Source organism: Nothoprocta perdicaria, unplaced genomic scaffold (genome assembly GCF_003342845.1).
Source record: "Nothoprocta perdicaria isolate Ctin4 unplaced genomic scaffold, notPer1 scaffold_70, whole genome shotgun sequence".
NCBI classification, from domain to species: Eukaryota; Metazoa; Chordata; class Aves; order Tinamiformes; family Tinamidae; genus Nothoprocta; species Nothoprocta perdicaria.
The window spans coordinates 1,893,721-1,920,289 of NW_020455977.1; the positions used below are offsets into that span (position 1 = coordinate 1,893,721).

A 26,569-nucleotide genomic window follows, 5' to 3' on the forward strand; every position below is an offset into this window, starting at 1 on the left:
GAGAGAAACTACAGTGAACGCACTTTGGGAAGGGAAAGGGAAAGGGAAARAGAAAGGGAAAGGGAAAACATTTTAAATGTGTGTTCATACAGATGTGTGATGACCTCTATGAGCTGCGTAACAGTGTAACAAATGGGTACTTTAGTTGCTCCACAAACCACAGATTATTGTATTTAAGTAGAGATGCCATCTGTAACATTACTGCAAGTCATCAGCTTGTGCTTTTCAGACTGGCATACAAGAGGTTTATTTGAACTCGGAGGAAATAACTGACAAATTATGAAACGTCACCTAATTTAAAGAGTATAAGAAAATACAGAAATTCACTTAGAGATTTCTTCCCAGATGCTATTGAAATTACAGCCATTTTTTCTACTGTATTTAATTATTTCAAATATTTCTTCTAAAAAAATAAAGTTTGCTTCCTGATGGCTCTTCACCCAGTATGTGAAGCGATGATTTTAGAAAAAGGCTGCAAGTCAACACTCAACTGTTAGAGCTATTTAAGGACTTAAGTCAAAAGAGTTATGTTTAAAGCTATATAGTACTTGGGTTTCCTGCTACATTATATTTCAAAAAGGAAACATGTTTGACTAGCTTCATTATTATGTCAACAGAAAACTACCTAAAACCCACAGCAAATCAGCAAGTGTCAAATGAAATCCTGCTCTTGGAGAAGACTGAAATRCTATCAGGGGGAAACACAGGAAAGAAAATAGCTGGCATTTACATGTATTCTATCTTAGGAGAAATTATTGGCTTAAAATAAAGGTTTAACAAAATAGGAATAACAAGTGTAATGCATGAAATGTGCATTATAATTTTCCCACCAAAGAATGATCAACACAATTTAATTCAAAGTCTGAAAAATCTACACTATATGATGATTGTATTCAGCTTACAGTGAAGAATATGTATAGAAGCTTTAACAATTATATAAATATCTGATATACTAGGGTTCCCAAAACCTCAATTGCAACATTCTTTTCTGAAGTAATATTCTTTACTTTCCAGAGCATCAGTTCTATTTTCTTGCTTTTCTAAGAAGAGCTGTATAAGTGGAAAACCAGGCGAGGACAGAGGAGATTCACCCTTCAGCAAAGGGGGGGCTGGGGCRAGGAAACGGGTGCATTTTAGCAGTCTATTTTAATCATAGAGACAGAACCAGCAATTTCATTTTTCTCTCTCGCCTGCTCATTTTCACTCAGCAGCCAACGAGCAGCAGCAGATATATTGATTACATGTGTACTACGGTATTGCACGGGTAAGCAAAAAGTATCAAGACATAAAATGGGAGCTAAAAGCAGCAGCCACAGCCCCAAGTACTTCACGTATGGAGACCTGCCCGTTGCCTGAGTCTACCGCCAGACAAGCGGAGCAGCCACCCTGCACGTGGAAGCTCTGGCGGCCTCCAGCGCGTCTCCCTCGCTGGCCTGCACGGGGGAGCGGCGCAGGGCGGCGCAGAACGGCCTCCGAACGCACCGCGGGGCAGGAGCGAACCTTGTCGAAAGCCTTAGCACTTACGCGGAGGCTTCTCAGGTTCGCTCCCCACTTTATAAAAATTGCCTCATTCAATGTACGCTGAGATAACTACGATTTTCCACTACAGTGATTTTCAACAATTTTAACTAGTTTTTTAAAGGCACCTATTCTCTGGTAGCAGGAAAGCAGCTATTTTTACTAGATTTCGCTYCTTAGAGAAGGGGGGGAAGTCATCCCCAWATTTATGCAGCTCAGTAGTTCATTARAATTAATTAATATAGCATTATTTCATTGTTAAGCTCTATAAATGTGGTGGCAAAAAAAAAAGTTCTTGAGRTACAATAAGAAATCTAAACAGTGGGAAATTCTGAAATCAAATATCCACATATGCATGCAGAAAAAGAGTAAACCACCAAAGGCACAAGTCTTTACTTTTCAATTCTTTTTGACAGTTCCCAAATCCAGGCACACATCCAGAAGAACTTTCTGCCCCACGTCTGGTCAGTAAAGAAATTGAGGTTAACCTTTAATTTTTAATGTCACCTGCAGCCAGTGACTGCTTTTTCTAATGCAAGTGACAGATAAACAGCAAAACACTCCCAAGATGATACACAAAGCACCACACACCATAAGTGCATTTTTATTTTTATACCAACTCAATTTCTCAAATGGATAACCAATGTTCCTACTAATTTACATTAAGAATTGAGTGAGGCATGAAAATTGTTCTGATGCATAGGCTCTATTTCTTTAATGTACTGCATAGTGTTCTGCACTTTATTGCAACTCTGGAGAAGGCTAACTACACTTAAAAGGTACAGAAACTATACATACAAGAAACCACAAGCACATAAATATCTCATAAAATCACTTCAGAAAGGGTTTAAAATTAGCTAAAACAGTATGAAAGAACAAGAGCTAATTAAAGTCACTGATGGAAGTCAGTAAAGACAAAAAATCGTTTCTATTAAAATGAGTTTCATGACCTTTAATCTGTTGAACTCATGTTTCTTTATAGACCGATAACAAGTATTTTAAATCTACACTGCTAGCACTTCGACTTTCTAATTCCTTAGATAATTCAACAGTATCACCTTAACATTTGCAAGGTAATTCTAAACTAAACAGAGGGAATATGGTAAATTGAGGTAATATAATTTAGCTCTTTAAGGCAAAATTGGCAAGTCTTTAACAGCAGAAACTGTATTGTTACTAAACACTGACACATTGTTAATGTAAGAAGCGGTTTGAATTGGCTGTTGAATCGTCCCTCTAGGTCAGGGCTGAGGGCATTTCATGTGAGGAAGCAAAGCTCTCACTGATGGAGGTCTCATCAGTTCTGTGGGAAACACTTCAATACAGTTATCCATCATTTTGAAAACCAACTACTACTGTCAACTATTTTTATATGTCTTTTATAATTATGAGATTTAGTCAAATAAAAAAAAAAAAAAGGCCTACGCTTATAAAGTAGCATACCTTGTCAACATAAATGATACTTAAAATAATTTTGGGACATCTACAGGAAACATCAGAATCCTCATTTTTACCATTGCCGAAAGTACTACTGTCATGAAGATGAAAAAGACTAAATCATAAAAAAAAAAAAGAAAGAAAAAAAGTGTGTATTAAATGATCAAATGTAACTACCTTAACAACAGGTGTTCAAAGACAAGCATGAGTATTTAATATGTTGATCTCTACACATTCAACAATCAGTAATATTGGAATTTGGCAAAAATAACTACCCACATATTTCCTGTAATCTGACAACTGTTGTTGAAACAAATTCCATTTAGAAATTTCTTTGGAAACAGTTCTATTTTTTGGGAAAAAAAAAAAACTTATTATTTAGTTTGAAGGAATAAAGTTTGGGATTTCTTTTTAAGAAAATAATATGATTACACTTGTCTCAAAATGTCTTATATGCTCACAGGAGTATACTAAGTAGCACTAACTAAATGTTTATTTTAGTTGGATTAGCATTCTAGTTGCATGTGTATATATATATTTTTTTTTTTTTTTTTATTTTAGAGCATACTTTGAGTTATTAAGCCTGGCATTAAATTTTGTAACAAGATGTAATACATCTAATTCAAGAGGGCTTAGAGTATTCCTGTTTTACTTATTAATATGTTAAGTGAATGTCTGGACAATTGATTTCAGCGAGGCTTTGTCACCTAAACATGCGACAAGATACAATTTTCAGATTACACAGACCATTTGTCGTAACTACTGTGCATTATAATTTCTATAGGTGTTAACAAATTAAGTAAAAAGGCTGCATTGGCTAAAAACACCAGTCAGTAGCCAACTCCAAATTTAAAGGCAAACTATCTGCATCATTTATATATGGCCATTAGCAATATGTCTTTTCTGCTTTTCCTCTTCCTTATTTGCCTTTTTTTCATCCTGCTTGCATTTTCCCTTTAAACAAACTAAGGTCTGCAAGTAAAGAAATGTGAACCTGCCTATTTGCAGAGGGCTTACTACAGGAAGGCCACATTCTTATACTAAAGTAATAATGAAGAATAAGAAACATATTGCCTCAGATATCATAACAAGTCATTTCAATCACAGCTAGATTAATCAGTGACTGTTCTACTTAGGAAGATCAATATATTTAACATACTAATGCTCTAAACTCTTTCTGAAACAACAGAAACATGCCCAGCTGATGGTTTAAACAAAGTTTACATAGCAAAAGAAATTCAAATTATTACTGTAAGAAAGTTCCAAAAGCAGCGGTGATGCCAAAATATTTCATATCAGTGTAGAACAGTACATTTCACATTATTCATACCACTGTGAAATTAGTTTGTAGAAAGTTGCATTGCAAAATGGCCTTGAAATCTGCCTATCCCTAAGCCCAGATTGATGTTTTCTGAGTTATTAAATGGGTAGAATAGAGTATGGCCAAAGGGAAATGTACGCTTCCATTTAAGCACTTGAACTAGTTGAAACTAATGGACATGCAGAAACTATACAACAGAGAGTTAAATCAGTGTAAATGAAAAATGAATATAGGAATAAATTACTGAAATAATTTAAGAAAAGGAATACAGGATTATGTTAAGATTTGTATGACATAAGATATATAGATTATTTTCTCTGAAAAGAAAGAGGTAAAAGGAACTTGACTGTATTACTTACAGAATATAGATGAGCAGATAGAATTAAAATTACACTTTTATTTTAGAAAAGGCAAAGGCATCCTCATGTAGGCTGCTCCTCTTGTTTGAGGGATCCAAGCTAGCAACTTTGGAACCTTTCACAGAATTATGTAAACAAAAAGTATCACTTAGGGGGTTTCACCATTACTTCTAAAGCATTATTTACAGAAAATTATCCTTGAAGTTTGAAAARAAGAATTATACTCAGTTGTGTAGATGTAATGAATGTATATTCACTACAGAGGAAGACAAGAGTGCAGYATCAAATCAAATGTTAACTGCAGATTCCTAACTACAACTATTCCAATGCTGAAATGAGTAGAGGCAAGGTGATGATAATGATGTTGCTTACGTTTCTGTATGGAACCTTTTAGGAAAGCTACATTTTGCAGCTAACAAAATAGTTACTGTAGTGCATATTTTCCAGTGGAGTCCTTATTTTTCATGTGGTCCACTAGACCTGAACTTATGTTCCTATTTGGAAGATCAAAGACACAACTCTTGCTTCACTATCCTACAGTACAAACGAAATTCGCTTAAGGTGGTGAGGAAAGAACTGGAAATTAAGAGAAACTAGATTTATTTTCCTCTTCTTTGCTGTTCTTCCCCCAACACCACTTACATCAATAAGTTACCACATAACTAAGAACAAATACAGCAAATTCTAACAAATACAGCAAACCCCATTTCCTTCTCTTTAAGTCTGCCCTCATGAAGACTCCAAGCATAGAGCTTTGGCATACCACTGAACCAAATGTTTTTCATACAATATTTCTTTCCATGCAAGGCTTTAGCTTCCACTTTAATTCTGAATAGCCACATATTCAACTTTTATGACATTTGTCCATCATAATATTGTATAAGAATTAAAAACTAAAAAATATTAAGAGTGCCATTAAGCTGGACTATAAATATTCTTAAAAGAAAATTTAAAGAGTGAATGTGACATATTTAATATATGGAATTCAGTTACTGAGCAGTGTCTAGAAATGTCACACTTCTGCTTTTCTTCTCAGGTATACATATGCACAAAAGAGTATTTTAAAATGCCAGGAGYTGAGTAAGATACTCACTTGTATAGGTCTATTAAATCTGTGAATGCAGGAAATTCTGCATTTCAACAGTCTATTATTTATATGACAGAATGAAGATCTGAAAACATGAAATATAGCCTTAAATTATTCACTTATTCTTTTCACAAAAGGAGAAACCGTCAATCTAACACTAAAAGACTTCAAGCATATTTCTAAAGGTTTCAGGAAAATTGCCTTATTTATCAAAACTTTATTCCCTCCGTTTGTTCATTAAATACTGTAGCTTTGCATTAAGGTCAAGCAGTGTCAACCAATTACTGTTGTTGTAAAAGTCCTACTTCCTCAATACTCAAAGTAACCACTGTATATAGTGAATTATTTTAATAGGCAAACTCAACACTGTTTATCCAAAGTATATTTCAACCATAAAAATGTGTTTTAAGGGTTTCTATCAACAATCAATTATGGTACTATTTATTATCACAGCAGCATTAAACATGATTCTTTGTCTACTTAAATGCCAGCCTTAAAATAAAAAGCCCTACCTTAGCATATTCAGCAATATTCTGTTCTTAGCTTACACTAAAGAAAAGTAACAAAAATTAAGTGACCTAGAAAGCTGAGAGGTAAAAGACAAAACACAGATTTTTAAAAAATTATAACCATTGGYATAAACCTTCTGCCTCCATTCTCCAGTGGGGCACTGAGGACTCCTACAACAGGCTTGACTTTGCTGCTCCTAATTTTGTATTTTTACTTTTAGGGTCAAATTCTCCATCTTTAAACATAAAAGAWCAACAAGTGGGTGAATAACAGAGAAAGGATTGATTTTATGTGTTTGCACACACTACTGTTAAGACATTAAGACTGTTAGATACTAAGAAAAGACCACCCATGCTCTAGCATCCAAGTCACAGCTATTCAGGTTAATAGGATTTTCCATAACATATTTGCATATAAACATTTAAGATAAACRGAGGAAAATAGGAAATGAAGTAGGACTAGGAGCAGTCTGTTTTAATGGTGTGAGTCCCACTAAGCCAGATGGAGAATTTTAGTATACATACACCTTTGTCTTGACACTTCACCTGGCAGAAGGTTCTAGCAGCAGTGTGTGTGCGTGCACACACGTGCATGCCTATGCATGAGAAGTGGTGATACTTACATCTTTCCTTCTATAGCTGTGCTGTATACAGTGTGGGGCACCAGTGGTACTAGAAAGACGTAGGCAAACCATGGCAGGACAAGGGCAGTGTGACACKGAGGAGCTCTGTGGTTTCTCCCTCACTGAAGGCTTTCAAGAAAAGGTTAGGTAAACATCTGTCAACTGTAGTGTGAAATATGCTGAAATATTTTGCTGCAGAGGAGATGACTGAACTAGGGGATCAACCTGCCACAGCCAACCAAAGTCCAAGACTGAAAAAAGAGGGCAGCCACAGTGCCTCTCCGACAGCACATGCTCTCTYGCACTCACCTCCTAGCTCCAGACCACCACACTCTCAACCATCACATGAATTCCCTTGCTACTGAACTGGGGAGATTATTGGTAGTGTTTTTTGAATTTCCTTCAACATGAGTCATTACAACACTGAGCACCCTTGTGGGTAGCCTTTCTTGTGTTATCATTTTTTGGCTCGAGTTATCTAACATTTTGTATTAAAAAAGTATGACCAATCATTTTCCTTTTCATATTTTAGGTCTGTCCTCAAGGTAGCACAGCTTCCTATAAGAAAACCTACTGCACATTTAGTATAGTTAAAAAACAATGACATCCTGGATTCACAACAGGAAAACAATCTTTTAAAAAGGTGGCCTTCCCTCCTCTGCCCTCTTTAGCCATCTGACAGACAGCTGTTACCAATTCCTTATCTTGTGTTCTGTAGTAACAGCTGAATTTGCAAAATCAAAGTAGCACACTGGTCACAACTCCTCTGCCAACAACAGGCCCATTTTCAGCTTTACAGGACGTGTCATTTGAGTCTAGCGGATCAGAAGAAAGGGATCTTCCCTGCGGATGAAACCATCCTGGTGAGGATAAAAAGATCTGCTCTTCTAGATCCACCAGCTCTACTGGATAACTCTAGCCAGCAGTGGGAGATATGGAGGTGGGTTGTAAGATAAGGAACAGGCTAGAGGCAAGAAAAGCTGTTATAATTATAGCTGGGAACACAGAATTTGTTAAAGGAAGTCTACTGTATAATTACATTTGAAAATTTAGCAAGATGCCCAGAGGCTGGCTTGCAGCTGTCAGGAACTGGTAACACTGGAGTTCTGCTCGAGAGGCAGCCACGGCTGGGGCTGGGCGCACCTCCCTCGAGTTAAGCGGACTTTGATAAGGCAAAGGAACAACTACAGCTAAAATTAGTAAGATTATATAACACACGAGATTATATTTATTCACAGTAAAAAGTGGCCAGAGATWGGGCATTATTTTAAAGGAAACTAGTACAAATCTGCTGTTTTGCATTCTATATGGAATATTTTTGCATTGAGCAAGGTATTCTGTGAATAGCTCATTTTGTGCAATAACAGTTAAAATATAGGTGGTTTTTATGATATTAATCAAACTACTCTCATCTACAGGCAAAGATTGGTTTATATACCATACCATACTTCTCMCTTTGATTTACCTGGCCTGATCCTCAAAAGAGAGCGAGTGGGCAGAATGCAAACACAACACACAGGACAAAGAAAAAATCTGCCTATCTGTTTCCAACCTTGGATTTACCATTGAAGCGATCTTGTTACTGAGAAGCAAACTGTAATACTTAAAGAAGTGCTAATCTGCAGGCATCAAATCAATAAAATATGAGTAAGACACTTTGGGGRAAAAAAAGCTGAAGAAATCATTCATTTCATATGAAAAATTAGTATTTCTACTTTAAAAAGTATATTCTGACAATTCAAGTATTAACGAATTTAGTACTGAGCAGAGTTTGGCAAGAATTTTAAAAATATAGACCCATACTGATGTTGAAAATTATCATCAAGTGTTAAGTATTATTGTTTTTTATTTAGAACATGTCCATTTAAAGAACTGAGTAAGATTCTTATTTGGAATGCTGTCAGAACTCAACACTATGTCTTCTAATTCACATCACACAAAAATAAAAAGCTCCAGGAGAGACAGCAGCGGCTGCAAACCTAAAACAAAAGTAGAACTATTCCTAGATGCTATGACAGATGTTTCTGTAATTTTAAACATAGGTTTTTATGAGAAATTTAAATAAAGTATGTATGTCCATTGGGAACTGCTGACTGTAAGGAGTGAAAAATGAAGGTTATTTCACCTCATTAAACCAACTACTGGTTCTGTTTTGAAGRGGTGAAGACTGAAGGAAGTGATAAAATCTCCAAATCCTAAATACTGGTAGCACAACAACTATTCCATATTTGCTCTCTCAGCCTAAGAATACTCTGAAGTTTAATGCATCATTATTATAATCAGCTGAGATATTATAGTTGTCATTTCTAGAGACAGACAGAAATGTTTTCTAGTATAAGGAGTTCACTCAGGAAAACGTGATAAGGCAAGACTGAGTACCATGTTCCTTTCAGTTTATCGATTTAAAGTCCATCTTTGGCTCAAAGTAGCAGGTTTGAGTTATGTTATCTACAACAATTCATTCCATGARGAAGAAGAAAGCTGAAGAAAATAAGAAATCAGCTTTTCTACATAGAACAGAATTACTTAGGCCTGAACATCTCTCTCCTCTTTACTTTTCATTATAGCAATATGGAGACCCTAAGTTTGAAGGACTATCATTTCAACAGAAGAGGAGATATTTAACATACAACAGTTACTGGTTTAAGAACTTTACAAACAATTAATACAAATTATCATTTTAACTGATAATTAAAGATTTTTAACAATATATTTAATTTTTAATATATTATATATAATAATATAACAATAACAATATTTTTAACTCATTCTTTTGCTTTCATTTTAAAAATAAAAACACTCACTTGAAAAATTCACAGTCATACTTTGAAAGCCATCCAAATGAAACTTAAAGTATCTTTTTTAACTAGAAATGAAAATCAATTTTGAAAGAAACTACAGACCCACGTTGGTTCAAATGTGAATTTTTCAGACTGTCTAATTTGAAATATTCTGAGCATTTGTCAATTCCAGTTCCACAGAGACTGCAAATGTAAGAGAAACATGGTAGGGGGTTTCATAACAATTTCCTCTGCTTCAAACATAGTATCTTCCTATGTGAATTTTGTCATATTTAACTATACTATATAATGCAACCTTAAGCTCTACAATGATCCCTTCAGAAACGTACACAGAATTCAGTCTTTCATSTGAAATATTACTGTAGAAGAACAAAAGCATTTTCTTGAAAGAGTTAATCTTATGTATCAACATTTCCACAGTGAGATACAAGAAAGTCAACTACGCTACACTGCTGATTGTTGCATGTTCTTGCCATTGTTCTTGACAAAGAAAAGCCTTTAAACTTCTGAACATTGATTTTTAAAGAAAAAAGAACATTTTATAGAGAATTTTCTGTATATGCTAATATATAAGAACATGAACCTGTAAATCAAGGTAGAAGTTTTATCTTTAAATACAAATAGGAAAAAAAAAACCATGAAAACAAAGTGAAAGAAAAAAAATGAAGAATGTCCTTCCTCGCTTCTATGTAATGTAAAAGGAATATCTTTCTAGCTATGGTGACAACACAGAGTGTTTCTGAGTTCCATAGTTCCCAAGATATGAGCCTTTTTGGGGCAGAAATGAATTCTTCCAGTATTCTTTCAATATGTGCACATATATATATATATTTATAGGCACACACACACACATATAAAGACACGTGGCTGTCGTTTTCAGCAATTCTACTTCTTTTTTAAATGTTTCTGCAACTTGATGTTGCTATCTTCTCAAGAGCAGTGTGTATTCAGTGCACAGATAAGCAATGCCACATCTTCGAAAGACAAGTAGCAAGGTTCAGTCCCACAAAAGCTCATAGGGTGTGAACCAAAAGACCTTCTGCTTATCTCACTACTCTTTCTCTGCCAATACTTATTTTGATTGTGCTTGTGTGTGTTTAGGTCTAATTACACACATACATAAGAAAGTGTACTTTGTTTCTGGTTATAAATAAAGTGTACTTTGTTTCTGGTTATAAATTTCACTACAAACATTCTTCTTTTTCCATTTTTTCTGGTGAGGTTTTGATTTCTGCTACTGTTATCACTACAAGCATCTGTAACACATGATAACATGTGTTTTTGTCCCACTTATTAGCACCTATCTATATTCACTAAAACAATGGCAATTTTCAAAATAGGTGCTGGGCACAACACAACTAAATATTCATAACCAATGACTGCATTAAACATTTTAAGATATTTGACCATTTTTAAGAAATTCAATTTATCCACACGAAGACACACTTAACATAATGATACTTAAAAAGGAAATATAATAGCCTACTGTTTTAAAAATTACTTTCAAATATTTAAAGCAGTTGTTATTTTCTCTTCCAAAACGGGGGAGGAAGGTTGTCAAAGAACATATATTACCTCCTAAATTCAGGGAAAAACAAAGCAAAAATGCACATTACATATAWAGTAGCAAAAAGCAGAGACAACTTCACTAGTCTGTGACATATGACATCTGGTAGACTATTATCATAATAAATGGGAAAAGGAGAAGAGATTCTGTCAACAGCAAGGCACGAAGAAATGCATCTTCGTCAGAATGACAAACATATTCTCCTTAAACAAACACAGGTCATACTGAAATTCAACTACCTAGGAGTTAAATATATTCCCTTTATTTTATCACGTTTTTCTTTTCAGTGTTAACAATTCACTAAACCACAAAATAACTTCATTTAATTTATTTCTAGTGAGGAGCAATTAAGCTTGCTGATACTCRGTGGTTGAAAGCTCACTAGAAGTCTATTCTCTTTGCACTCTCATAAAAACTACTTTAACCACACATATACTAATTTAACAAACAACAGATTGTAGAACTGCTMTGCACCAACCTGTGACTCCTAGTGGAATAGCCACACAGATACCTCACAGGAATTGAAACAGATTCAGCAAGCTGAATGGTCTAACATCCTAACCACTACTCTCCTGGGCACCATACTTCTTATCTGATGCCATGTGCATCCCACAAAATAATTTGAGCAGAGGAAACTATAATGCAGGTAACATTCCTACAACTCATGCTTTCAGATTTCTTTTTCATTTTTAAATTTCATGTCATCAGATAAAAAGAAATCAAGAGAAACATCATATGATTCTTACTGCATAGAGGCTAAAATTTGCAGTAGACTCACAGTGTAATGATGGRGTTTTATAAGTCACATGAGAATTAGAGAAAGTGAAAAGAATAGGTATTGCTTTTAATAGGTAAAGTTACTTGGAAAAGCTAATTTCCCGGATGTACAGAGCAACAAAATTCTACAAGAAAAAATTAAAAGGTATACATTTAATATCACTGCATTCTTATATACCCACATACTGAATGCCTGTTAGTACTGGGATCTTTCCATTGCAATGCTGGCAGATACTGTGTCTGTATGATGGCATTTATTTTTAACCTGCTTTAAAGAAATTAATGAGTGATTTGGTCACATATTTACAGATTTCAGTAGCAGCTGATACCATTAAGATACCAGAGAGAGTGATTTGGCAATTGTGCCTCTATTTCACATGTACTCTCACTTCATAACTATTCTCTCTTGTTGATACATAAATGAGATTTCTAGAAGTGTAAGGAAGGAAACCACAGAACAACTGAAATTTCAAAACACTCAGAAATACATGGTGCAGCTTAACGCTGATTCTAGCCATTTTAAGAGCAGACAGGAACCAAAAAGGKATGTTCCATTTTGCTCTAGTCACTGCATTCCTCCAGAGGAAGATGTTTCTGCTGTGAGTCAACCCAAGATGCAATTCTTTCCACCATTCACTGGAAAAAAGAAAAGCTTGGAAAGACAGACCTGCTCTGAACTTGTGTAGGCGTAAGAAGATGGTGCATAAAGTAAGATGGAGTAAAGGCAGCTAGAATACCTAGGAAAAATTTGCACAGAAAACTTGGACTTCAATTTATGAGAGTTGAATCTAGCCCATTCTGTGTGGGTTACAATTCTGCTCTCTTATCAATATATTGTTTTTAAAATCTACTGTCAGAAACATCTGAAAAGTAAAGTAAAAAATTTCTGGATTGCCGTTTTTTCTTTAATACAAATCCAAAGAACGTGTGAAGACTAGGAAAGAATTCCARAAAGGGGGACAGAGGGAGCTAAGTATCCAGTTCAACGCTGCATGAAGATGGGGATGATGTCAAAAAGCTCTGGTCCAGATTCCTCTCCTGATGGATGCTGATATGGGTGGCAATACCTATTCTTTAAAAAGCTGAGACAATTTCATTCTTTAAAGTGCTGAAAGCAGTGAGGATGGTATTACCTTTTCTGTAGTGTAGCACAGTTTCAGTAGAGGGGCTTCAGCACTTGTGCTCAGCTTAGACTACAGCCTGGGATGTTGAGKGCTGGGCTGAAACACAAGAAAATGTGCCTGAACCAAATGTGCCAAGTTGAGGAAGGAACCAGTTCTATATATCCTGCATATTGATTGACATGTGAGAGGGCCCGGCTATGAAGTAAGAGCTGAAGAGGACAGCATCTATTCAAGTATTGCATTTCAAAAATAAAGAGCTTACAAGTCAATCTCTCTGGACTTCAGAACTTGTTCAGCATACCAGTCTACATTTTCAGGTCCAGGTTTAACTCATTGTTCTTCCTAAGTTTAGAGTTTTTCATCTCTTTGTCTTCCAAATAAAGACAGATTTGCACATTCTGCAACACAACTGTTATATAAGGRTAGTATCTTCACTCTCTAAAAAACTTTCCAACAGAGCTTTCTAGGAAAAGATAGTTCTTGGCATGATGTTTAAATAAAAAGCGTATTTCAATAAAATTACTCTTCAGCAAATACTTGATGTTGATCAGCTCTACTAGTAGCTGCAAAGAAASTAGATTAGCTTAGCAGAGCTTGATTAAGACACATTCCTCCTGAGCAGCAGAAGCAATAAATTTCTGATGCTGAAGGAAAGGATTTGTCTTCAAACAAAAACATATGTGTTTCCTAGAAAAGTTGCCACAATAGGCTAATAAAAAGCATTGACAGAGACAAAATATAAAAAGATAAGTTGTGAGAAAATACACAAAGTTCATAAGTYTTTGGCACTCAGCTAACATTTTCAATGATTCCACTTCCAAGTCTGGGGTTGGCAGTACTTAAACTGCAAGCCTTTCTAAGGCTGAGAAATGCTTTAGGAGACAATTAATAAACAGGCCCCAGACAGAAAAGACAGAAAACTGAATTAGTCTGTTATTCCACTCTGACCTTCTCTAATAAAAGAATTCTCATTCAAAATAGCAGTTAAACTGTGCTAAACAGGAGGATTTTAAAATAAAAAAGTATAATTAAATGCAGTTAAATGGAGAATTGTAAAATAATAAAATACACATCCATTAAATGTTAGCGAGACTGTAGAAACTAAAATAAGGTAAGGTAAATTAAATGAATGGAATCCAGTGTAGTTATATATTTCTCATGTGTGTTTTTTCATTTTACAATAGGATTACAAAAAGCATGCATCTCAAACTTGATTCACAGGATCTAGAACTATGAAAGCATTAGGATGTTATAAACAAAAATATAATCCAATAATTAACACTTAAAAGATTCAATTTATGCTTATCTATTCTAACAGAAAAAAAAATGACATTTCCCAATTCCTTAATGTAAGCTTCCAATTCATAATGTAAACTTGAAGAACTTTGTCATTCAATCATAGAAATCTAAATGWCCGGTTAATAGGCAAGTAAATACTAGATTCAGTGCAGATTTTACTCTCTGACATAAAGTTGTTGACAATACATTCCTCAATAAAGAAAAATTGAATTATAGCCTGAGGGTGGTTTAATTTGGTACAAATTTTGAATAATGTTATATACATTTCCAAAGCAGATGCTAAGAGACTCTGCAAGGACACTCAGCTCAATCAGAAGCCAGATTAAAGTTCCATCTGGAATGAAGCAGCTCCACAGTTCTGTTACAATTAGCGGAGTCACCAATGTCAGACTCAAAAGTTACAAGGCATCAAACTCTTTCTTTTCAAAACATAGTCATTATCCTGGAAATCAAAGCAGTTCTTCCTTCATCCTTAAAATGGAACTTTTTAAGCCATCACAAACTTGCGCTTTTAGAGCTGGGATGACAACTCTTATTGGGGTTATTATGGTCATGTGAATCCCTAAGATTATCCATATGCAACGCTTTTGTATCCGCTCTTCCGCTGTGTATAACAACACACAGGGAGCCTTAAAAATTGCATGTGTTCAAGTAGCTATGATACTCAATTATCAGCTGTTTGAGAATAATATAAAAGCTATCTGCATGAAACGAACTTCAAAACTGATTCTCACCTTTTCCTGCCCAATTTCCTGATCCCTTGTTATGAAACAAAGCATTTTCCACTGTATCATTCTAAACAAATGTGCCCTAGATCCCTGTGAATACCTTTAGATAAAGCAACAACAGAACTAGGAAACCTGAAGAACGAAGTTCAAAACCTCATTCTTTAGTCAAACACCCAATGAAACAGTATTTTCCCAGCTTTTAAGATAAAAAACATTCTGAACTCAAATTTACTATGAGAAAACAGCCCTTCAATGAACAATTCTACAAATAACGTTGATATATGCACAGTAAAAACTTCAAGATAGAAAATCAAAATGTCACGCACCTTAAATTTATTCTTTTACCATTTAAATAAAAAATTCATCACATAAATATGCAAGCCTGAACGCCCAAGTTAGAAATCAAATCTTGTATCTCTTTTCTTCCAAATCAATCCATGATAAGCAAGTAGTAACGCAGACTTCATCAAAACAAACAAATGAAAAAAATATATCTCACTACATATTGTAAAAAAAGATCCAGTTAAAGTGCTTATTTATGATTTTCCCATTATTAGTTATATTAGTTGGCCTGATTTCTACTAAGAAATAGCAAGCTGCTAGGTCCAAAAATATCGGCAATGTTTCTGTCCATTTATGTCTATTTATGTCCAACTGGGATCAAAGTGGAGAGATAGCTGTAGCCAGTATCCAATTTGCAGCCTAAACTTAGTGTTCAAATATTGTTCAATAATCTTCATATCTGAAATTTACTCTTCTTGAACTTTTTAAGGAAAAAATACAATCTGACACAATATCCTGACTTTGCCCTTAGCCTGATCTTGTCATTATTTGTGAGAACATTCCCCACGACATTCACCACGACACCATGGACCAGTATGGAGACATTTGGAACAAACAAGAAAGCCTGGTAAAGGCCATCTGCAAGGTTCCCTTGGTATAGAGCGAGCACAAAGCTAGGACCACAGAGGTGTCCTGGACAACTTCTTGTCAATGCAGATGGCAAATATTCACTTCCCTTGTTCTGTATAACTCTGCAGCTTTTGACGCTGTCATCCATGACGTACTCTCACCTAGCTTAGGAGATGCGAAACGGAAAAGTGAAATTAGTAACTATTTTACATCAAAATTTGGTTCCCCTTTAGCTTAGCAACACTCTCACGTTCTTCAGTGACACTAATCTGGCATTTGGCCACATCCTCAAAACACTATTACCTCTTCTGTTAGCTACAAAACTTCTCCATCCTAGTGACAATGACCAGAATTCTAGTGTTCACATCTTTCTCATCTCTCAGTTGCAGCATTATTTCAAGATCAACTCATCAAACTCATATTCTGACCTCTCTCCTCTGTGCATTTCCTTACTCTCAGTTTAAATGACTACCCATCATTTCGCTAGAAAGAAAATATCATATAAATAAAATAAAATTCATTCATAAGCACAGAACTTTCTTGGAATTTGGTCCAAGACTGAAACAAAACCTACTCAGCAGCTAACAGCCATCATCGCTGCCAACTCTAAATGCGAAGAGTAATTCTTGCTCTAGCTCACCTACATATTAAATGTGCTTAAAACACTTAACACAAGGCAGTCTTTTGCTAACACTTGTTTCTCTGGAAAGAGATCGATTGAACCCACCAGTCCACTCAATGGGCTACTCGGAGTGTCCAACAACTGCGCGATGAGCAGACCAGCAGAGCCCAGAAGACAGGCTGGACTCCAGCCTGCCTCTGTAAACCTTTAGTGGCAACAGCTCCTATGATGCCCTCCCTATTACTAGCAGCAGTTTACCAACTTTTTCATAACATTAAYTTAGCAAATACTTTTGATGTCCTTTGTAGATACCTGCTTTTGACAACAAAAGCAAGACAGACTCCAAATCTGGTCTAATGCAGAACACAAAAGCTTTCCTTTCACCATGTTTTTCCCCTCCTTCTATTCAGTTCTATGTTCTTTTATATTCCACGGCTTGTTAGCCACTATCATTTTGAAAAGTCAAGTACACTGAATGCAGCATATTCCTCCTATCTAGCATGACAGAAATATAATAAAAACTACAGTAAATTAGATATGCTTGAATCAAAATTGGTAATCCTTGATACTGTCAGACATATTCCTACAAAAACTCTTAATATAGTTTCCAATAATTACCCTGTAACTAATACAAAGCTACTTTGCTCTAAAATTTGTTATTGTTTTCAGGAGCAAAGAAAAAAAAAAGGTCAGTAGGTCAGTGGTCAATACTTGGAAATATCTCTAAAATCTGATTAATTTAACTAAAAACACTACTTTGATATTTATAAAAGTGATAAACKGTCTTTAAATCAATATTTTAAACACTGTATGCAGGCTACTTCAAGTAATCAACACACAACTTCACCAGCAATCTGGAATTCATGAACTCTTCTTTTTAAGAAAAACAGGGATAATACTCTTTACTTTAGAGCTTGCTTTTAGTACCTATATTGCATTATTATATTCTTTACTCTACAAAGGCATACCTCTAGTTATTTTTGAAAGGAAGATCTTCTAATGAAAGGAAGATCTTCTATCTCAGCTTTTTCTGAAAATGCATGTAAGACCTCTAAAAAGTAGGATAATCATAAATGTTTTACCAAAACTGAGAAATTCACACAATATTTTGTGGAAAATACTGCTATGAAAGAATAAAATACTGTAAACTTCCTCCCTTTTCCTGATTAAGGAATTTCAAATAAAACTACTAATTATTATATCAAATAATACTATACTGCCACATGTCTGAATTTGAACATCTATACATTTCAAAATATTTAAGTTTTCTATTCTTCCTTCTAAGATAAATCTTAAAAAATAAAGTTGAAAACATGACAATCTAAACTATAAAAAAATCTGTAAGTGTATATGTTTGCTGCTAAAAGCATGAGGAACCACAGAAAGATTAAATGAAGTTAATAAGTGACATTTCCCAAATCAATAAAAGGAGTTATATCTTTGAAGAGTTATTATGTAGGCTTTTGACTCACCTAAGAAAGCAAAAATTCTGCATATACTCAGAAAGTTACCACAAATATTTTTTTGGGAAAAAATAAAACAGCCGAGAGCTACCAAATACAAGAAACCATTTCTGATTCTGCTGGGCCACGAGCTTTAAATCTCCAGAAGGCAGAAGAGCATATAAGGGAATTACTATCATAGACATCTCTTGTTCTTAAGCTTCTCCCCTGAAATCTTTTCTCAGACAGGCTGGAAAAAGGACATCAGGTGAAGAGCATAGCCAGACCGATCCATTGGCTGCTATGTTGTTTTGAAAAGCCCATCTACTAAAGTAATAAGGAAAAAATGAGTGAAAACCGGGACACAGTTTGCTCAAGGACTGCCACAACTCCYGACTGCGATAGCCTCTCACGCAGGATCTTGTAAAAAAACCACTCATTTTCATTTCTGAATGCTTTTTTCTTATCCTTTTCTTGTATATTCAGCAAATGAAATTATCTTAGTAAAACTACATATTGCTATTTTTGTGCAGTTTTAACTCAATGCCAGTATGCATTGAATTAGACACAAATCATGAAATAAAGTCCTAAAAATAAGTAATCTTTCTTGTAAAAATAAAAAATTGTATATGCTGAAGTCTATAATTGCTCTAAAAATGMATAAATGCACCATATTATGTCTATCAATAAATAAATGTACCTTTTCTCTAACAGTTTTATATTTATTTGCAAATCAACATTTGCTACACACCACCTTTCTCTGGGAAATAAGGAAGTAAGAACCATGATTAATATCCATTTACACCTAGATTTTGATTTAAATCATGATTAAATGGTTGATTAAAGCCACAGAAAACATTCCACACTGATTTGATTTGTGTTACCATCATAGGTAGCATGTTTACAGAAACATTTCCTCTAATAACAATAAAACAATAATACAGATCGGTTCTTACAGCCTGGCCATTGTATATCATCATCAGTGGTTGCACACCCAAGCAAACAACAAAACTCCCTGCACTGAACCAAACTGTTTTTTCCTGACATTTGGTATCAACTTTCTGGAAATCAAACAGGTCATAGCTGAGTTCCTAAATGCATTAAAGGAACTATTGTCAGGTTACAAAAATTTCACACAGACTCAAGGAGTTTTCTTGAAGTTCACGGATCTAGAACTTGAATTCTTCAGCACTCTCCATACTGCAGTCATCAGGGGAAGCACAGGGATAGTGCCTGGTATTTTAAAACGATTCTTCCCCAAAATATGGGTGCAGAACAATCAGGCTCTACTTCAACAAGATGCAGAGCAAAACACAAAGCTCTTTTCCTTGTGATTTTAGTCAGCATGGTCACTGCTCCCATTTTTCTTGAACTAGCTGCTTTGGTCAAAATACTGCCACTTCCCAAGAAGTTATTTCCCTTAAAGCTCCAAACTGTGTTCAACTATTGAATCAATGGAAATAAATGAAAAACTGTGAATTTCAGACCTTCCAAAGAATGAAGGCTAGATTAAAAGGACCCAGACTGTTTAGAATTCAATGTTATTTCGAGGGATTAGACTAAGAAAGTAATGAAATATATACTAAAGGCTTACTCTATATCTGTTATTAATGTTATAGTATTCAACATTTCCTGCATAGCCTTTCAGCCCCGTATATGAGATCCCCCTTTCCTTCAGCAATGACATGAAAGAGAACTCACCAGTTTTAAACTGATTAACTTTTAACTCTTACGCCACATTAACTTTCGCTTTCTTTTTTTTTTTTTTTTTTTTTTTGAGAGAGACAGCCAACCTTCAAGCCTACAATATAGGTGGAACTGGATTACATTTTACTGGTTTTATACTTGGAAAGGCAAAAATTTTTAGGGCGTGCCTGGTTCCTGTGTCTCAGAAAAGATGATCAAACTGAAGCCAACCGTAGGTAAGCTACAGCCTTAYTAAATGCTTGTCAAGGCTACTTTCAGCAAGGTAACAATGAACAAACCCATCACTAACCTACTCTAATCCCTTCTCCATCATTTATCTTACATCTCTTTTTTATCAACAACTTCAATCTTTCCTGCATTTTGCTCCCTCTCCTATAGGTGCAGGACACTCCATTGCTCCTGTTTCTAAATCCACTCTCCAGAAACATTTCTCTGCCTTAAACGCTATTTACCYAAGTGTTGCATGCTGTGGAGCAGCAAGGCCTCTGCACATGTAATTAGAATTTTACACAATGATTTTCTGGTGAAAAATAGCAGGAGAGTTTAACAGGTGGCAAAGTCAATTCAAGTGAGTCTCCTCTGCAGCTTCAGAAGCAGCTCCAACACAAGCCTYRAAACCAGAGGATAAATAAGGTAGTTCATCTGCCTTGGAAGCAGCTCACTTCAGGCAGATGAAATGAAGACAGTCTTTCAAGACCAGGCTACAACCCACACACACAGTCACTGCTCATCCTGTTCCTCAGTGCACATTCAGGTATGGTCTACTGATCCACTATGTCAACCTTATTTTACATATAACACAGATTTTACCCATTGCATGCCTGCAATGAAAAAAAAAGCTTAAAAATGGGGGAAGGGGTGATGCAGAAAAGTAATTCTCTTTCCAACCTGAGGAAACTTTAGACAAATTTGCCTTTGATAATCGACTGAACAAGCTGCACTGCAAGCATCAAGGGATGGTGTAGGGATATCTAGCAGGTGCTGCAGTTTATCACAAAACCGTCTAAAATAATTGGAAGTGACAACCAGCACTACCACAAATGATTTATTAGTCTTTCACTCAGCTTTTCAGCTTCCTCAGGGCCAGAATAAATAATTTACCAACTCTGTATCTTCCAATCATTAATTCTTCCCTGTGCATCCAAACTACATTTAACTCTGCTGGGTTCAGTGGAATTAAAAAACACAATACTGAGACTTTTTCCCCCCCAAGTATAGTGTTATCTGACTTTATCTAAAAARAAAATTGTCAATCAAAATTTGTATCTGGCGATAGAAGGATTAGTGGTAACAACTAATGTACAGAATATTCACAGAACAAAAGGGAAGTTAAACTGCAGAGGTACCCACAATGAAATGTTCCCAGGGTATTCGATGTTTTCTCAAGATATAAAGTATTGATACCAYCCATGAACACCGATTATCATCATTTTCCTGATCCATAACCTAATAGTAGTTATAGGCAAACATCTTATATATCTCACACAGTGAATTCAAGATGAAACTGTGCGGGACACATTCAGAAAATAAATGGAAAAATAAAATGTGGCCAAAAATGGAAGAACTAAGCATGATCAGAATGATACTGTAAAAAGACAGTATTTCTTGAGAAATAACTCATTTATTGCAAATACATTAACAGTGCACAAGATTTACTAATGCCTTTGTGTTCACGCAATAAAAAGGAATGAATCGAGTATTATACAAGGCAGATTTAGAAACCAGGAGTATAAAATGACATAAATCCAAAGTACACTTTCAAATTTAAAGCACAGTATATAAGGCACCATATTCCTATTAATTATGTAGAGAAAACACAGAGAAAACAAAATCACACCCTAAATCCATTTTTGATGTAAGCTAGTCTTGTCTCATTAAATCAGCATCTATGATTAAAACCAAGATCATTTTTGGTACATAATGTATTGCATTGTTAGAGTAGCATCTGTTTGTTGCACAGCAACACATTTTTCAGCTTTAAGAAACTGTACTCATATGGAAGAAGCAATCCAGACTTTGAAGATATGAAAATATTTTTACTTCCAAAAGCATTTTGTACTAAAGGGGTTAATAACATTAATATGCTAATATTTTGCATTCCAAGAAGAGGCTTCAAGCTGTTGGAAACATACAGAAGAAGAATTTCATGGTACTAACAGCTTTCTTTCAGTCCTATGGGACTGAGACAACTCAAACTTTAAGTGCTTAGAAGAAAAGCTCTGTAAAGCTATGAAGGCTAATCAATAGGGCTTTCACCAAATGATAATATAGTCTGCAATGAAATAAATTGGCCATAACAAAAATGCCTTAGCCCTTTTCTCATTAATCTCAATATAAAGAAAAGTACAGTATGAACTACAAGTCCAAAACAGCTGACATACAAATCACAAGTATATTATCACAATGCTTTAAACAACGCAAAAGTTTTCCATAAATATAGAAATTTATGAGCATTTATATGAAAGTAATTAATTATCCTATGTAATTCCTTCTCACAAGCATATATTCTCCAGTTTAGTAAGCCTGTAAAATCTGTATTCTTATTTTACYGGATAGCAAGATATCTCCTTTTTTCAGTGACAGGACAAACCATCATCTGCTGCAATCGTTCAGGCACAACAAACTGAACTAAACTGTCCCATATTTTCCACACCTCACTGCTGTTACAAGGGCTGAAAGGATTCTCTTCACCATGACCAGGGATATTCAAAAACAATGCTAACAAAAATACGTGCAGGTTTTCTAACAAAACCTGCACGAGTATCAAATAAAGCAAAACTTTAAGAGAAACCGAGCCAGACGCGAAGGTATTGATCTCTGTGCTTTCCCCACAACTAGGGCAAAACAGCCTTAAAAAAAAMCAGTCTTTTTAGACACAGAGAATGTATCTAAATGTATGCTGGGAAGTCTGTTAGAGAACAAGAATAACTGAGACCCCAGCAACAAATCACTGAGCCACAAGTTATTTGGCCCAGGAGTCAGTTATTTAGATCCATAAGAGAGCACATCTCACAGTCAAATAAAAAATAATTACAAAGCGTATTGCCTGTTCTTTGGGCAACCTAGATCTAGGTCATATAAACAGAGATATCCACAAAGCTCTTTTTTAAAAAAATTTAATTTCTGAAGCCAATATATAATGGAAGCTCTTTGGACAAGTACATAAACTTTTTCATTTGGACCACACCACTCCACTTACTTGAATGCTAGAATATAATGAAAAAATATTGCTATGGAGATTTCTTTGAAGATTCAAAAAAGAAGCTATGTGTGCAGACTTCACTTCTACAGCTTTCAAATTCATAGCTAGTGGTATAAAATAAGAGGCTAAAATAGGAGCTGAAAATGATTCAGCCCCGTCCTTTTTTTTTTTTTTTTTGATTGAAATATGATGGCTGATACAATCAAACTATCAAACTTCCCAAAAGACCCCTCTGAACATACAATATTGTTATAGTTATTAGTAAGCATGTCTCACTAAGGCCTTCTGCAGAGCTAAAAAACAAAAAAAAAAAAAAAAGAGGAAAAAAAGAACAGGAAAGGAAATTACAAAAAGGGTGTAGGGGATGAAATAGCTGAAGGAGAACAGTGTATCGGTATAATTTAATTATAAAATTTCACTGAAACCTTCACTACTACAAGAATGTCAAGAAATATTTTGCTTAATCTCTTTAAGGATACCTGCTCTCTGCTCATATGAGAAGCTGACAATTCATCTTCATGGATCTATCGGTTATGGGTATATATAATTAATAATCTATAATTAATAATGTCTGTTTACAAGATATGTCCCCAAAGAAGAAGCAGRTAAATTTATAACTGAGTTTATCCCCAAATAAGAAGCATGCTGGCACAGGTCAGTTTTGACAAAATATTCTTAACTAACACATAGGTTGCCAGATTTTTTCTCTCTCATGCAAGTCTTGGCATGGTTTTTTCACYTCCATCAAACTAGTCCCCTTTCCTCATTCTTTTTCCTCATCGCAAACTATTTTTATATCCTGACAAAATAATAAGAAGAAATACTTAGTAATTAAGCTCAATCTTATCTGCATTAGCTCTGATTTGTATTTGTTATCTCCACTTGTCCAAAGAAAGGGAGGCAGARCATGGCCACCAAGGGCTCACGTGGCAGGAACCAAACTCCTGGTTCKCATAGAAATGCTCACTGGGGTTCATAAATCAACATCCTCCACTGCATACGTTCAAACTCCCAAATTCTCACGAGAGACACATTTAACTAGGCTATCCAAAGCCTACTTTAGGCCACCACCAGCAAAGAATAGTAACCTAAGATGATTGTAGCTATGCAAGGCCAGCCAAGGTTATGAATCCTGAGTATATTTCTACAATAGAACTTCACCCCGATAGCTTACAATAAATGAAAYAGACTTTCATTATGGAGAGCATTCTTAGATTTCTTCATCTTCCAAAACTATTATTGAAAATCACTATAAAAGAATATCTATAAAAATTCACAAAAGCAATGAAAAAACAGGAAACTCTGTGATCTAATTTGGGGTTACAAAGCAAAGCCTGTGCTTTTGCAAGTCACCAACATTTTCACCTTGATTCCTTCAAGTTAAGTGAAACAGAACTAACTCAGCTCAAGATCAGGATCTTTGTCCATAAGAGCCTCAGGAGAGAGAGGGGCTTTTCCTGTGAAAGCAGATTCTACTTGCCCTTTTCCCTATGGCGTTGACATGTGCCTTGAAACAAAAGTGATGAACGATCCTGTGTCCAACATTACTTAAGAATTTTAAAAATCATCTCTTTAAAAATAACGGAAAAAGTGAGTCAGAAAAAAAAAAAAAGGACAGAGAGAGAGATCTCAAAAACAGCTGTAGCATGTAAAAGAAATTAGCATGAGTGACTGCAGGGAAAAAATCAGCAAYAGTCTTCGAAAAAATCTGGCTTGGGTCACTGATGAGAAAACAGAGGCAGATGCTAGGCTGCCTAGCCCAGGTCACTGCAGGGAGAACAACAGCTGTTTGTACGACTCTTGCCTAGGACACCGAGCTGGTGCTTGAATATATTGAGCCATTTATATAAGAAGTGCTTCAGGATTTCAGTTTGAAAGAAAAGTTGAAAACAAGATAAATTTGGGGGGGGTGAGTTAATTTACTTACTTTTACTTTCTTTATGCCCAGTTGTACCACCTCTAGAAAAGGTAGTACAAATACTGACTGACTACGTAGATCTAAGTTTGATATAGAAAAAAAATAAAATTCTGAAGTGCTTTACTAAGTTATCAATATTGCAACAGCCCCTTAAAAGCTGCTTCATAGTAGTGCACATACTGTTGGGACCACAGGGTCTACATTCACCCTGTACTATTTGTACTGTATTTTAAGACATTTTATTTTCCTCCTCAAATGGGAATGAAAAGACTTGGTCGTCGTTTTATCTGCAATTACTGGAGAAACTTTTAGCTGAGAGGGCTTTCTTTTATAATCCATCATATCAATGTTAGAATTGAGTGAATACAGAGTTCTTKTTCATCCATCCTAGGCTTTTATTAAAAACTTTGTATCATAATTTCTGGATATGTTAGGGAAAACTGAACAGACGTTATGAGTCCTGGTAAGCAGAAGAGATTCTTTTTTAAGTGAATTTTTCCATGATTCTCCAACTACCCATTTCATGACTCATGCGCTCCCTCCAATCATATTATTCATCATTCCTTTTCATGAAGAGAAGAAATTACAAATGATTATATCTTGATTCGACTGAGCACAGAAAAAGATCTTTAGACTCAATGGACAACTCTATTCAAAAGATTAGCTACTTATTCAAAATAAGTTTTACTGAAGAGGCAGAATAAGTCTTCAGATGTGCACGCAGTTTTACTAATTGTTCTGAGAATGTATTACATGMACATACATACAATACAGTCACTCTCTAAGTCAGTATACAAGTATACTGCTCATTCCCATGTTACTTTTACTCTCCTTCCTAAATAGTACAGGTATTTATTAAAAAGAATTAGGCATGGCAAAGAAAATAGAAAATCCTTAAAAGCATTGATTTATAAGTTGCGAATGAATGTGTTTCAGTAATGGGCATTCTCTTTTGAAGCAAAAGAGACAGTACCAATAGATACAATATAGTGCAATGGAGTGTAGTATTGAAACAAAAACAGCTCTGCACATAAACAGAAAAAAAAGTGAACTAGTCAAATAATAGCAATAATTTCATTTGATGATTGCATATTATGAGAAATGTCAAAGGACAGTTTATGCATCAAGCTTCCAGATTACCCATGCACACCACCTTCTGACTATCAACAGATATTATAATTCCAAAAGAACTTGTTTACCCAAACATGTAAAATTCATATTAACGTCTGCTGTACAAAAAATAAGTTTTGCAGCATTAACCTAAATCTGATTTTTAAAATCAAATATTGGAAATAGAACTAAAAGAAATATGAAATAAGGGAACAATCGCAGACGCCTAGGTTCTTTGATAGCTCCAGTCCACTGAAACATGGCACTTGCAAAAAGAGAGAGATAAATAACATTAAAAAAAAAAAAAAAGGAGAATAACAAAGCTTGTTGCATTTGATATTTCTGTTGATTCTTTTCACAACAACTATCAGGGATGTTTTTAATGTTTGTTGATCCTTACAACAGAGGAGTGARCATTAAATCCAGCTACAATCATATGACAAATGCAAGAGCCTAGGATAAAGAAAATAGTCTAAAATTGATGTTTACTAAATATAATGCTGTAG

General features: G+C 35.1%; 1 protein-coding gene across 3 annotated transcripts in view; it reads right to left on the reverse strand.

The window, feature by feature from the left end:
• TBC1D5 (TBC1 domain family member 5) overlaps positions 1-26,569 on the reverse strand; it is a 280,235-nt gene that overhangs the window by 235,503 nt on the left and 18,163 nt on the right. The window contains exon 3 of one of the 3 annotated variants that reach the window (XM_026050798.1): positions 13,133-13,219. The exons of the other annotated variants lie outside the window; for them this stretch is intronic. The gene's annotated coding sequence lies outside the window, so the exon portion shown is untranslated. The remainder of the gene's footprint in view (positions 1-13,132; positions 13,220-26,569) is intronic. 3 annotated transcript variants of the gene reach the window in all.